Source organism: Tursiops truncatus, chromosome X (genome assembly GCF_011762595.2).
Source record: "Tursiops truncatus isolate mTurTru1 chromosome X, mTurTru1.mat.Y, whole genome shotgun sequence".
In the NCBI taxonomy this organism is placed as follows: domain Eukaryota; kingdom Metazoa; phylum Chordata; class Mammalia; order Artiodactyla; family Delphinidae; genus Tursiops; species Tursiops truncatus.
Window position 1 is genome coordinate 125,208,260 of NC_047055.1, and position 14,864 is coordinate 125,223,123.

The following is a 14,864-nucleotide window of genomic DNA, read 5'->3' on the forward strand; positions in this document are numbered from 1 at the left end:
ATCAAAAGCAATTTAATACACCTTAAATGATATTTCTACATGGAAAGAAGTTATAGAATCTTCATAGAGTTCTATGAGAATAAAATATACTTGCTATCTATAAAAAAGAGGAAAAAAAAGAAAAAAAAGACATAAGTTAGAAAAAAACTTTCCTAGGCTTTTATTCTTGACCTTCACTGGCACGCAGGGTTTAATGGTTTCTTGGATTATTATTTTGCGATTTTGTTTTTGATTTTGCCTTAAGTAATGATAGAAGATATATATGGCTGGACACATATGTATAAACTTTTCAGCAGCATTTTTAATAATAAAATATCACAGTATTTTCTAATGCTTTGTGCAAATAATTACGCGTCCATTCTTTTTTTGTAGGTGGCCTATCCTATTTATTTATTTTTCCTTCTTTAGATGTCTTTTTCACTTTAAAAACTAAGCGATACATCTGACGTAGATGATAAACGGCACACTCAGTTGGTAATAGATCAGTTTCTTGTGGTTCGTCCTCATGAACAGGTTTTGTGTCCCCGCTAGGGATTTTCTTCTGGCCTGACATTGGAGAAAGGCACTCTGGTTGGTGAAACTCATAACAAGAGGATGTTTCCTGAAATGGAAGCCACTGCTGCTTCTTATGTTGCTGGGTTTTGAGTTGTGTTTGTTGTCATGCCTTAAATCTTTCTAGTAGCCTTATTTGAGTAAATCTCTGACAGCAAGAAATTCATTTGAATACAACTGGAGAGGCAGAAAATTACTACCATGCTGATGCGACCTAACTTGTCCAGTCCTCACATGCACCTGGTCATTCCTTATCTTAACAGTCACGATAGCCCTAAGGGGCAGGCACCTGTATTACTTCTATTTTAGAACTGAAGATGTTGAGAATCAGAAACATTAAGCTACAAGGCAGCAGCAGAACTCAGATTCAAAGGAAGATCGTGTGTTCAGAGCCCAAACTCTTCGCCAATGAAGGATGCAGCAAAAATTTCTAACTCAAGTTCATGAATGTCATGATAATATTAGCTAATTTTCAGGTAAAGGAAAACAGCAAAGACTGTGACTGCTGTATTCGAACTCTGAATTTTTTTTTACATGTTGGGCTGAGGTCGTTTGCTGAATGTGACGTACACAGGATATATATACACACACATATATACACATATACATACACATTTATATATTACATACAAATAAATATTTTAATATATTGTGTATTTACAATTGAATTTTAATAAACAAATATATTTATAAAGTATAATTATATTTTTATATTTATATACATATATAATAGCTATACTATATGAAACATACATTTGTATATAAAATAATATAATATCATACCATATGTGTGATATAATATGTAATATATTTTATATATTTAAAACATACATTTTATATTACACGTATATTGCAGATATGTATATATATCATGTTATATATACGTATTATAACTCTAGTGTATACCAGTTATATTATCTAATACAAAATATGTGTTTACATATAAGTAAATAAGTAACTATTTTATAAATATGTAAATAATATTTCATGAATACATAAACATATGTCATATCTATTTAATGGAAAAGCCATTTTCGTGGATTTAAAATTAGATCTCTGGCCAGTTTTTGAAATAGGGGAGTCATTCCTTTTTTCACCATTTGATGCATTCTGAATGGCCATTCTGAATAACTCAACGAATGGTAAAAACGTATGCATTCATTCATTCATCTATTCTTTCTGCAAATGTTTACCAAGCTTCTCCATCACCCCAGCTTTGTGCTGGGGCTTCTGTTAAAAATGAAAGAAGAAGCTCTCTCCATCCTAGGACTCCAAGCGGAGAGCAGGGAAGTACAGCTAGGAAGCAGCAGGAGGTGCTGGAGATGGTACCCAGGGTGCCAGTGGGAGTCTAGACACAGACCCTTAACCTCGTCTGCAAGGGGTGGGCAGTGCTCTGTAGGAAGCTACCCCAAACCACATCCCTCCAAGTATGTGGGCATCCACGGAGACAAACCAATGATGGCGGATGCTTCGGGAGGGCAGAACTCACACCCTCAAAGTGAGAAGACTCGGCGAGTTTGGGGAACTATGGCTTTTTTCTGTCCTAGCTGAAAAATAGAAGGTGTCACCGGGAAAGGTGTGGGGAAGGAGGGGAGTAGCATCCAGCTGATAACATGCCTCAAGTCACAAGGCATGCCGTGTGCACCTTGTCCTGAATTCAAGCAGCAGACGGTAAAAGATGGCGCCAAAGTGGTGTGAGCATATTTGCGTTTTTTTGTTTGTTTGTTTTTTGTGGTACGCGGGCCTCTCACTGTTGCAGTCTCTCCCGTTGCGGAGCACAGGTTCCGGACGCGCAGGCTCAGCGGCCATGGCTCACGGGCCCAGCCGCTCCGCGGCATGTGGGATCTTCCCGGACTGGGGCACGAACCCGCGTCCCCTGCATCGGCAGGCGGACTCTCAACCACTGCGCCACCAGGGAAGCCCATATTTGCGATTTTTATCAGTGCTTCTCAAACGTTGTTCCAAGGATGTGCTGACATCAGGCTACAGGGCGGGTTCTGATCCAGCAGGGATTGCGTGGGCTGGAGTCTCTGCATCTCCAACAAGCCTGCAGAATGATGCCAGTGTTTCTGGTTCCCAGTTATCCCCAACTCTTTTGGGGAGCAAGATTCGAGAGTGTTCCCTCCAGAAGCAGTTGTGGGGATGGTGTGAATGTGGTGGGATGGCGCTGGGTGCGGTGAAAGCAGCTGAGAAAGCAGATAGAGCAGCCTGTTTGATAAATGAATTACTATCATCCTGTCAGGGGAGGTGGGGACACAGTAGGAATGATAAACCCAAAAAGCAGATAGATAGATAGATAGATAGATAGATAGATAGATAGATAGATAGATAGATAGATAGATTGAATAGATGATTGATGGACAGATATAAAGGATGAACAGTTGGATGAACGGATGGATACAGATACAGAGATTGTAGATAGATAAACAGATAGATGAATGCTAGATGGATAATGGTTTATGATAGAGACAGATATGGATGGGTGGATACATAACACACAGATAGCTGGTAGAGATGATAGATGTGAGTAGGTAGGTAGGTAGATATAAATAGATGATAGTTGAGATAGATGATAGGTAGATGGATAGATAGATGGAAAGAAAGAAGGAGGGAGGGGTGGAAGGGAAGGAAGGAAGGAAGAGAGAGGAAGAAAGATGGGATTGGTAGGTAGGTAGGTAGGTAGATAGATAGATAGATAGATGGATAGATAGATGGAATAGTTTTAGAGTTGCATGTTCCAGAAGTGATAAAGCACCACCATCAGAGATGACCAAGCCCATCTTGGTGGAGTTGAGTAACTTACACGCAAGGGTGGTGAGTCATCTGGGTCATTTTTCGTGGTTGCGCACTGTCCTTGTTTCCATCTTATCCCCACATGCTTGCGGACGACTTTTATCTCCTGGTACCTCAAATTATTTTTATGCAGTGGGGCCCACCCCACTTAGCCATTATCAGGCTAGTTACTAGCAGTCAGATGGCAGAGGTGTTTTTTCTTTCCCACAACTTCCTCCAAATGTATTCATCACCTCCCCTTTTCTGGGCTGCCTGATTAGAAAAAAAATTAAAAATTAGATTCTGCTAAGGGAGGAAAGTGGTACTTTCTCTGCAGGTTCTTATTATCTTATTTAAAGAAATGGATATATAGGGGCTCCCCTGGTAGTGCAGCGGTTAAGAATCCACCTGCCAATGCAGGGAACACGGGTTCGAGCCCTGGTCCGGGAAGATCCCACATGCCGCGGAGCGACTAAGCCCATGTGCCGCAACTACTGAGGCTGCGCTCTAGAGCCCACGAGCCACAACTACTGAGCCCATATGCCACAACTACTGAAGCCCGTGCGCCTAGAGCCCGTGCTCCACAACGAAGAGCAGCCCCCGCTCGCCGCAACTAGAGAAACCCCGCATGTAGCAACGAAGACCCAACGCAGCCAAAACTAAATAAGTAAATAAATTTTTTAAAAAGAAATGGATATATAGAGAACAGTCTTTTACATGTCTACCTTTCTATAAGGTGACTATCAGCCCAAATACTTGCAAAACCCACAAATAACTGTGTTTTCTCAAGGCAAGAGCTTTAGGGAAAGCAGGGGAGATTGAGGGCTCTTCCACATTTAGCTGAAAGGGAGGTCTTCAGACTAGTTCCTAAGGTCATTAGCTTCTAATAGGATGGGACTGAGAGCTGCTGGGAACAGGAGAATGTCCACGGGGTTCAGCCGGGAGAAGCCCAGAAAGGAAAATTATTCTAAGCGCTTCGTCCCAGGGACCACTAGAGAACTGTGCACTTGGGTGTTTCCACTGATGTAGGAGGGAAATGGGGAGATGAATTTCTGGAGCCCCGAAATACAGCCCTAAAAAATGTCCCATAAAACTGGGAATTTAGATGGTGCCTCATTCCAAATATTAGAAGCATTATTACCCTTCAGTGGTAACATCTGTCAAATCTTTACGATTTGTTTATGAACACAGCTTGAAAACAGATATCTCAAGGCATTCCGTATTATTGAATTTTAGGTATTGTCAGGGTTTATCTTAGGGGTTGTTTAGGTATTATTTTAGCTGTTACATAGACAATGTTGAAATTACTTTTTCCAAATTATAATGACAGCCAAAATATTTAACACTTCCGGAGGATATGCACCACTTACAGAGAAACTCTTACAGCGAAAGTGCTTAGAGATGTTTTAAATTATTGGGTCAACGGTTTAAAGAGCAATTACAGGCAGACCTCATTTTATTGCACAAATTGAGGGTTTGCGGCGACCCTGCCTATCACTGTCTATGAGTCTATAGACAGTCTGTAACTCTATCAGTGTCGTTTTTCCAACTGCATTTGCTCCCTTGGGGTCTGTGTCACATTTTGATAACTCTCGAAATATTTCAAACGTCTTCATTATTATATTTGCGATGGTGTGTGTGATCAGTGATCTTTGGTGTTACTGCTATGACTTGCTGAAGGCTCAGAGGATGGTGAGAAGTTTTTAGCAATATTTTAAATTTAAGGCCTGTATATATATATATATTTTTTTAGACGTAATGCTATTGCACACTTAATAGACTAGAGTATAGTGTAAACATCACTTTTACATGCACTGGGAAACCCAGAAAAACTCTTGTAACTCGCTTTATTTTGATACTTGCCTTACTGCGGTGGTCTGGGACCCTATCCACAGTATCTTCAAGATCTACCCATACTTGTTTTGAATTTTAAAACTTTCAAATGATAATCAAAACGTGCTGTTCTAAGTAAGTTAGATGTACTAAGTCACTTCATCTTTATACCACCCTCCTAGAGTAGAGGCTTTCATGTTACCAAAGGGAGCAGTGAAACCCAGGAGGTTCAAAGACTTCCTCAAAGTCGCAGTAAGGAAATAAAATAACCAGGGTCTGACACCAGGTAGCTTTGCTCTGTTCCTCGTCAGTACAGAAAAAGATATGTCTCGTGTAAGGATTCTGAAAAATCTAAAAGAAGGGGAAAAAAAATCACTCTCATCTTTCTATGCCTCGAGAAAACGGATAGCCTTGAATTTTAAAATGCTTTTAAGGTACACCTACGGTCGCACACCCACCCCACCGGTCACCCACACTGGTACACGCACTCTGGGCACCTTCAGTGCGCTGATCGAATTTTCTAGAACGTCGGTTGATTTAAAAGCACAATTTATCGATTTCACCTACTGTTTTAGTTACGATTTGGGGTCGTTAAACATTTGGAATCTCCTTTTTGCTGAAATAACATTTTAAAACGCCAGCGGTGCCTTCCTCTCACCTCAGTGGGTAAATATAGAACGTGAAACTCGGCATAGGAAGGTTAGAAAATCTACGGAGATAGAGTTACATGGGGAAACAGTGTAAATAATTTATAACATAGGAGAGGAAGGCGTGCTGGCTGCAACATGTTGGCCAAATGCCTTATAAAACCAGCTTTGGGGACACCCTGGTGGCGTGGTGGTTGAGAGTCCGCCTACCGATGCAGGGGACACGGGTTCGTGCCCCGGTCCGGGAAGATCCCACATGCCTCGGAGCGGCTGGGCCCGTGAGCCATGGCCGCCGAGCCTGCGCGTCCGGAGCCTGTGCTCCGCAACGAAGGGGCCACAGCAGTGAGGGGCCCGCGTACCGCAAAAAACAAACAGCTTTGGAAAGATGTGAAAGCAGGGAGAAACCTGTTCACAGCCCAAGACGTTCGTGGGCCGGCCACCTGCCCATGTGGCCTCAGCATGTGCTTTGTGAAGTGTCTGTTATGATAACCTCATGAGTCCCAATGCACTGACCCATCCACATGGGATCGCAGGAGGAACCCATTTCCCCAGACTTACACAGTGTCAGAAATCTTCGTTATCTGATGCGGCTGCAGTCTCCAGTCCCACGGTTCTGTTGCAAAACTCCTTCGGTGGTCTTCACATCTTTGGAAGAGCATGCAGACCCCAAGAGAGAGCAGACCCCAGGTTCTGTAAAAATTAAACAAACAAACACACAAAAAGCCTACTTTTGTTTAATGTTGTCATTTAGGAAGTATAATGCCACCTTTAATATCTCTCCTCTATTTTTATGCAGTGTTTTTCCCACCCTACATCTGCAACTCATGTTTCTATGAGCTGTCATGTTTCTAATAGAAAAAGAATTTAACAGGACCTATGGTCACCTTTGACAACCTTGAGCCCCATTTTTATTATAGACCTAAATGCTACCCATCAAATAAAGATTTCACCCTGTTTTTCCAAATTGCTCTTCGATCACATTTAAATGTATTCTACATACCGGCAGAAATAAGGCACACACTGACGTTTTAGGATGTGTCTCTTTGTCAGTTTGGGGGCTTCTATAAGATATTATGTAATGTGGAGAGCTAAAGTTCTATCTTTTGAATTAATTTTCAGGCTGACCAGGGAAAATAACAATTTATATCATGTCTGCAGAGATGATATGCAAAAGTATGTGAGCATTGACTGATCTGCGGGTGCTAGCAAAACACATGAAAATTCCCTTTATAAAAAAATGTGGCGGATGACAGTTATTGTGCAAAATAGTCCCCGGAAATATTATTCCACCATTAGGCTAATGAGAGAAATGGACAGTTTTGACTCCTCCGATGCTGAAGCAATGGCGTGCAACTTCAAAATTATGCCATCTTTATGGGTGTTTAGTGTCCGCAATCGGAGGAAATGTCACGTTCAGCCATGGGGCATGAAAATCAAATGTTGCATGTACCTTTCTCGTCATAGGAGCTTTGAGCTCCTAGATTTATAGCAAAAATAATTTAGTAGAAAGAGTGTCCACTTGGGGGCCAAGATTCCTAAAATGGATGGTTTCTTGTCTATACCAAAAAGTCATGGGGTACCTTGTATACCTGTTTAGCATCTTTATTGGCGTATAATTGCTTTACAATGGTGTGTTAGTTGCTGCTGTATAACAAAGTGAATCAGCTATACGTGTACATATATCCCCATATCTCCTCCCTCTTGCATCTCCCTCCCACCCTCCCTATCCCACCCCTCTAGGTGGTCACAAATCACCGAGCTGATCTCCCTGTGCTATGCGGCTGCTTCCCACTAGCTATCAGTTTTACATTTGGGGTACCCTATATTTAATTCTTTCATTTACCATAACATGCTTTATTGCTCACTTACATTGAGAGAAATGTTGGAACCACATAATGCAATATTTCTATGAAGAAGCACCAGAAATTGACTTTCATTATATAATACACCATATGATTAATATAAAGACCACGGTAATCCTGTAGCAAATAGTGTATGATTTGAGCTGTGCTACCTTTCTTCATCCTAGATGGGCGGACCCCTTACTGAATTCCCTACAGTTACATGCTATATCAACTGTCTTGAATTCAATATAATTTAGGACAGCAGTTCAATTTCATGCATGTTTTAAGTTACTTCTCTTATTTCCTTTAATAGAGAGGCAGATCATGCATTGTGTGTGTGTGTGTGTGTGTGTGTGTGTGTGTGTGTGTGTGTGTGCAGGGTGCTTGTTTTCTCAGCTTTAATGACTATAAAATGTTAATTTCTTTACCCCCATTTCCTCTCCCTTCATTGGTATAGCCTGTGACTTTCTCAGTAAGCAAAGCTCAACGTCTCCATTACAAAATAAGAATGATTAATAATAACAACAAAGATGATGACCAGATCACAGAGAGCCTCTCACAAGAAGGACATACACGGAACACAGAGTGGGCGTGTTTGAAATACAGGAAGGCAAAGAGATTCAGCCGTGTTACATTAGGACCATTGCCAGATCAAGCCAGTGCAAGATGTGCTAGAAAACTGGTAACCCAGGGAGGAAAAGCTGGGGCAAAGCAGAGAGAGAAGATTCTGAAGAGAGAGCATTTCTGATTGAAATGTCCCCTTCAGCTGCAGTTTGCGTATCTATGACAACCCTAATCGGACGGGTCTCTTTTCCTTGTAATAATGTCACAAACCAAAGATACACCATCCTTATACAGACAAAAATTCTTTGTTTTTGATGTTCATAGATTTCCCAACTCCTCCCTTACCTATAGACTTTATCCCTGTTGCATGATGTTTAAGCACTTTATTAAGGATATCATGAGTTCCGATGATGGATATCTAAGAGAGGAAATCAGAAATAAGTGGATAACAGTGGTCCTTTGTCTTTTCAATGAATGTGGCACTCTTTCTTTTGAATATCTTAAGGGGATTTTTTTCTCACTGAATATTCTAGTTCCACAAAACCCAAACCTGTATTTCTAGTCTCTGTGCTTTCCAGCATTTTTTTCCGTCGTGCAAGACATCCTATTTAGATAGTATCTTCCTTTTTATTTTCTTTTGTGCCACCATAACAGGATCGCTTCCGAAGGGAGTTTTCCAGGAGGCGTACTTGTAAATTTGTCGTGAACCCTATTCTGTGTTAGCCTAAAATTTTAATGATGGCTGCATCAGACCAATGGTGCGTCAAAGTGACACGGAAGCAAGGTGGCTCCTGCCTGCAGTTTCCAATAGCAAGTCCAGCTTGGGGTGGCAAGGCTGCTTCTCCCAGCCAGGTGAATCAGATTGGAAAGGACCCTTAATTTATAGAAAAGGACGTCTGTCCACAGCACTGTGAAAAGAAGTGTGTCCAAGAGACAATCGAATGCATTTTGTGACCTGAACGGACCCCTCTTGTATTTTAATTTTCAAAAACCACGTATTTGTGGCTAGCCTATTGCAAAGAAGATATAGTACCAAGGGTCAGGTGTTGAAATAATATAAGTTTCTCCGTAGAATATATGCAGAATGTCTCTTTCCGTGATGCCCCTTTTCATTCTAAAGCCAGCTGCTAGCCTGTCTCCTTTGCAGAGATGGTGAGGACAGTATGATCTCTAATGAGCCAACCAGGGAAAAAAAGAGAGAAAAATGTAGTTCACTGCAGCCTCTTATTGACGCCGTAGTTAGCATCAAGCTATTGGTGGAAACTACTTTCCAGCCTGAGATGAGCCCAAAGGCTGCGCTCATCTTCGTGGGAATAGATGATGATGCCAACAGTGGTCTCATCTGAGTTTCTTAAGATATGTGTGCAGAAAAGTCAGTGGCCAGGCACATTCTTGCAGAATCGCAAATACAGGAAGCAATTTGAGGACATTTTTTTCCCTTTTTTTTTCCTTTTTTTATTGAAGTATACCTGTTTTACCATATGGCGCCAACCTCTGCTGCACAGCAAAGTGACTCAGTTATGCACATAGAGACATTCTTGTTTTATATTCTTTTCCATTATAGTTTATCACAGGATATGGAATATAGTTCCCTGTGCTCTACAGCAGGACCTTGTTGTTTATCCATTCTAAATGTAATAGTTGGCATCTACTAACCCCGAACTCCCAATCCACCCCTCTCCCTACCCCCGTCCCCTTTGGCAACCACAAGTCTGTTCTCTATGTGAGAACATACATTTTTTTTAATTTTCAGTGAATGATCACAGGAGATACATTGACGAGTAAAATAAAACCCATCTTCCTGTATAAACAGTCTGCATTCAACCTCCCAAGGGAAAGACGTGGAGCTTCCTGCTAAGGAATTCTGTTATGTTAACCTGCAAGGCATGCGTCAAAATAATAGGGAAGCACCCAGGAGCCAGGGACCAAAATCAGAGGGGCTAGAGCTTTGTCCTCACTGGCCAAGTGAAGGTCAAGCTCCCTTAGACAGGTTACTTAATTTCTATGTGTTTATCTGCTACAAAGGGACAGGGTTTGCACCTCAGGGTCCAGTTAAAGATAAAACAAGATGGCAGATTTGAGAATTCGTTATAAATGCATACAAATCTCAAAGGGTCCTGGGTAATCTAATTCTCTTTCAAGTTTGTTCCCAGGGAATAGTCGGAGAAAGATGCCACTCTATCCTGCTGACTTCTAGGAACTCTGCTTAACAACCTGGCATCATTCGTGTTTTGTTTTCTCTTTATCCATCTGGCATCGTTACAGCTCAGACACAACTAGGTCCTGGGGGGATACATGAGAAAGAAAAGAACATGCTTTGTTTATCTCTTAGGAGACGGTGCAGACACAGCATAAGGCAAAAGAGAATATTTTGAAAATAATACTCAACTGGTATTTACGGGAGGAGAGAAAATGAAGGGAAAGGTATATTTAGTAGGCGGGGTGTGTCTCAGACATGATGCTTCTGATCTTAAAGGAAGCAGATGTGAATGGTAAAAAGAAAGCACTCACACGTCCGCCCATGGTTATCACACATCTCTACACACACACTATGTTAGGATGTGTAAATGCTAACAGTCTCTTTGGTGTGTGAGGGGTGGTTAAAGAGAAGGGATGACGTTGACCTTGGCAATCTTCCAAGATTTTTACGGAACAAAAAGTTATTGGAAAATGTTCCTCATGTTTCTTGATCAGTAGGAAGTCTTAATATATATCCATGTGTAGTAGTAAGTGTAATATGTATGATACACTTATAATTTATATACGCACCTTCACTTCTTTCATCAAGAGACTTTTGTGAGACATTATAAAAGATGTGTATATATGCACATATATAGGTGTATATATTCTAGTATTATACTAGCTATTAAAAATATATATATAATTTTATTATCTGTGATGGCTATATATATAATACAAAAATATATATAATATATACTATGTGCATATATAATATATCCTATATATAAAGATGTAGTATATAATAAATATTACATGTATTACATACATATGTGCAGCATATATATATATACACACACTCAACTGTTGGTGGGGAAAAAATGTCTATAGGGCCTAGAGACGTTTTTTTCACTTTTATTGGGGTATAGTGGATTCAACCTTTTCTTTTGAAACACACCAATTATATACTTTTTCAGATTTACTCTTCTAAATGCTCCGTCCAATACTTGAACATAAATCTTTACTTTTCTTGGACTAGTTGATGAATGATCTTTAGATAAGCACAATCTGTATCGTTCATTTCAGCGTCATTTAAACCGGCAGTCCTAAGACAAAAGAAGATTGTTGGGACGTGAGCTTGGTCTTTTCATGTGAGCATCGTGTGGGCACTAGGGGTCTTGATAATGTCGCTATATGCCTCTGTGAAAGACAGACAGCACCAGCTTAGGCGTAAGTCGACACCCAATGGGGCAAAGCCTTCATAAGCACGTTATTGTCCCAGCAACAGAAAAGCCATTACTTGCAAATGTAAAAAGGTGATAGTACCGAGGTCGCTTTTCCTCAATCCAGTTGGATTGATATGTCTTTTGGAGGCCAGCTTCTGCTTCCGGCTTTAGAAAATATTTTTACTAGATTTTAAGGAGGTACTCAAACACACACACTATATGATGTAGGGCTAAGGACGTGTGTGTGTGTAAAATATATACGGTAGATGGTAAATATATACTATTTATGTTTGTATGTATGGAAATATGTAAATATAAATAAATGTATATTATATATTTATAAATCTAAATTTTATATCTCTATATCTATCAATATCTATCTAATCTATCATGTATCCATCTCTATCTTATCTTTTTTTTTTTTTGTGGTATGCGGGCCTCTCACTGTTGTGGCCTCTCCCGTTGCGGAGCACAGGCTCCGGACGCGCAGGCCCAGCGGCCATGGCTCATGGGCCCAGCCGCTCCGCGGCATGTGGGATCTTCCCGGACCGGGGCACGAACCCGTGTCCCCTGCATCGGCAGGCGGACTCTCAACCACTGCGCCACCAGGGAAGCCCTATCTTACCTATCTTTATTCTCTAATAAAGTCCTGTATCAATCATCTATCGATCTATCATCTACCTATCATCTTTATATCTATTTGTCAATCTATCTTTATCTATCTATCTATCTTTCTATCTATCCATCCATATGTTTTACTAAGCCATTAAAAGTTCTTTCTATGAAGCTGACCAGGGTCGTTTGCAAAGGTGTCACTAGAAGAACATTAGACAGGATTTTCTCATCCATTACCTTCTCCTCTCCTTGTAACACAATATTTTGTGAGAAGTGAGAGAACTTGGTCTCAAACCACACTGATTCCCATCCCAGTTCCCACACTGACTAGCTGTTTAACCTTGGATACCTGACGTATATTCTCCATTTCTTCCTTCCTATGGTAAATCATGACATATAAATCATAGGAATATTATAAATATCTTTAGGTTTCCTTCTTTTTCCAGTGCATGTGTAGGAGCAGTATCATCAGAAAAACTATACATTTTAACAGAGAGAAAAACACAGATGAAATGAAACGTGGTCCACGAAACCACAAGAGTAGCCCAGTAGGTGGCGCCATCTGCTCTGTGTCAGGACTGACAGCAAAATCTTGAGAAAAAGTCAGGGAAGGACGGTCAATGGTGTGACATAGGCAGTGCCCTGTTGACCTGAAATGCAACCCAGGGGACCAGGCTCCCCACCAGTGTTCCCAAAACCTCTGTTAAAGCACTCATCACCATCCTTCCTATGTAGCCTCATGACAGTCAAACTTATTTGAAAGAGGAAGATCCTCTGGTCTTGTAGACTCCCTTCCAGCTCAATGACCACTTTTTTCACTCAATCTCCCAGAAGAAACAGAAGCAAAATCCCAACCTAGACTTCACTATCAATCAGCAGCGAACTAGAGCTTTCGACAAGCGTCTATGAACATCTATTGAGTTAATATCCTTGGATTCACGCTACATCGTCTGAAAATTAAAAAAAAAAAAATCTCCAAAATACTACAGTGGGAATTTGTGACATCTCAGTTGGAGAAATTTCCACTGCTTCAGATACAAATTGGAGAATTATTATTGTATTTGGTTCTTGTAAAATCGGATCTAGGAAAAGATGGTAATCATTTCAAAAGGATGGGCAGAGGAATACACACAAATATATCATTCTCAACTATGGTTCTTGAAAGAAGTGAATTATGTGATGTAACTCCCTCAGTTGGGACGTGTGGGCTTTGCATCATACAGGTCATATTCTGTAAAAGCTCTAATGCCTAGTTTCTACGTTTCTCATTGGAAATTTCATTTGAAATTATATTTTATCATGAAGTTTATTGCATGGCGCTACTAAAATAATTCTGTTCTGTATTAGAATATATTGACACTCAGTATCCCTTAGGAGATGTTCTTATTTGCACAGGTGAGGAGAACTTATGTCCCAAAGTGCTAAGTGATTTGAGTCCAAAAGCTCTTTCTTAAAATTGGTCTATTCCAGGGATCTTTACTGAGTGATTTTTATGTGTCTGATTTCCTGCATGCTTCTGGGACACACTCGGTTTCAAGTAGAAGCAGAGCTTACAGTTTAGCTGAGAAGATAAATAATATGAATCAGGAAACAGCTGAAGTTTCAAACTGTGTTTTGTTATTTTTTTTTTAACATCTTTATTGGAGTATAATTGCTTTACAATGGTGTGTTAGTTTCTGCTGTATAACAAAGTGAGTCGGCTATACATATACATATATCCCCATATCTCCTCCCTCTTGCATCTCCCTCCCACCCTCCCTATCCCACCCCTCTAGGTGGTCACAAAGCACCGAGCTGATCTCCCTGTGCTATGCGGCTGCTTCCCACTAGCTATCTATTTTACATTTGGTAGTGTATATATGTCCATGCCATTCTCTCACTTCACGCCAGCTTACCCTTCCCCCTCCCCGTGTCCTCAAGTCCATTCTCTACGTCTGCATCTTTATTCCTGTCCTGCCCCTTGGTTCTTCAGAACTATTTTTTTTTTTTTTTAGATTCCATATATATGTGTTGGCATACAGTATTTGTTTTTCTCTTTCTGACTTACTTCACTCTGTATGACAGACTCTAGGTCCATCCACCTCACTACAAATAGCTCAATTTCGTTTCTTTTTATGGCTGAGTAATATTCCATTATATATATTTGCCACATCTTCTTTATCCATTCATCTGTCGATGGACACTTAGGTTGCTTCCATGTCCTGGCTATTGTAAATAGAGCTGCAGTGAACATTGTGGTACATGACTCTTTTTGAATTACGGTTTTCTCGGGGTATATGCCCAGTAGTGGGATTGCTGGGTCTTATGGTAGTTCTATTTGTAGTTTTTTGAGGAACCTCCATACTGTTCTCCATAGTGGCTGTATCAATTTACATTCCCACCAACAGTGCAAGAGGGTTCCCTTTTCTCCACACCCTCTCCAGCATTTATTGTTTGTAGATTTTTTGATGATGGCCATTCTGACTGCTGTGAGGTGATACCTCATTGTAGTTTTGATTTGCATTTCTCTAATGATTAATGATGTTGAGCATCCTTTCATGTGTTTGTTGGCAATCTGTATGTCTTCTTTGGAGAAATGTCTATTTAGGTCTCCTGCCCATTTCTGGATTGGGTTTCAAACTGTGATCTGAATT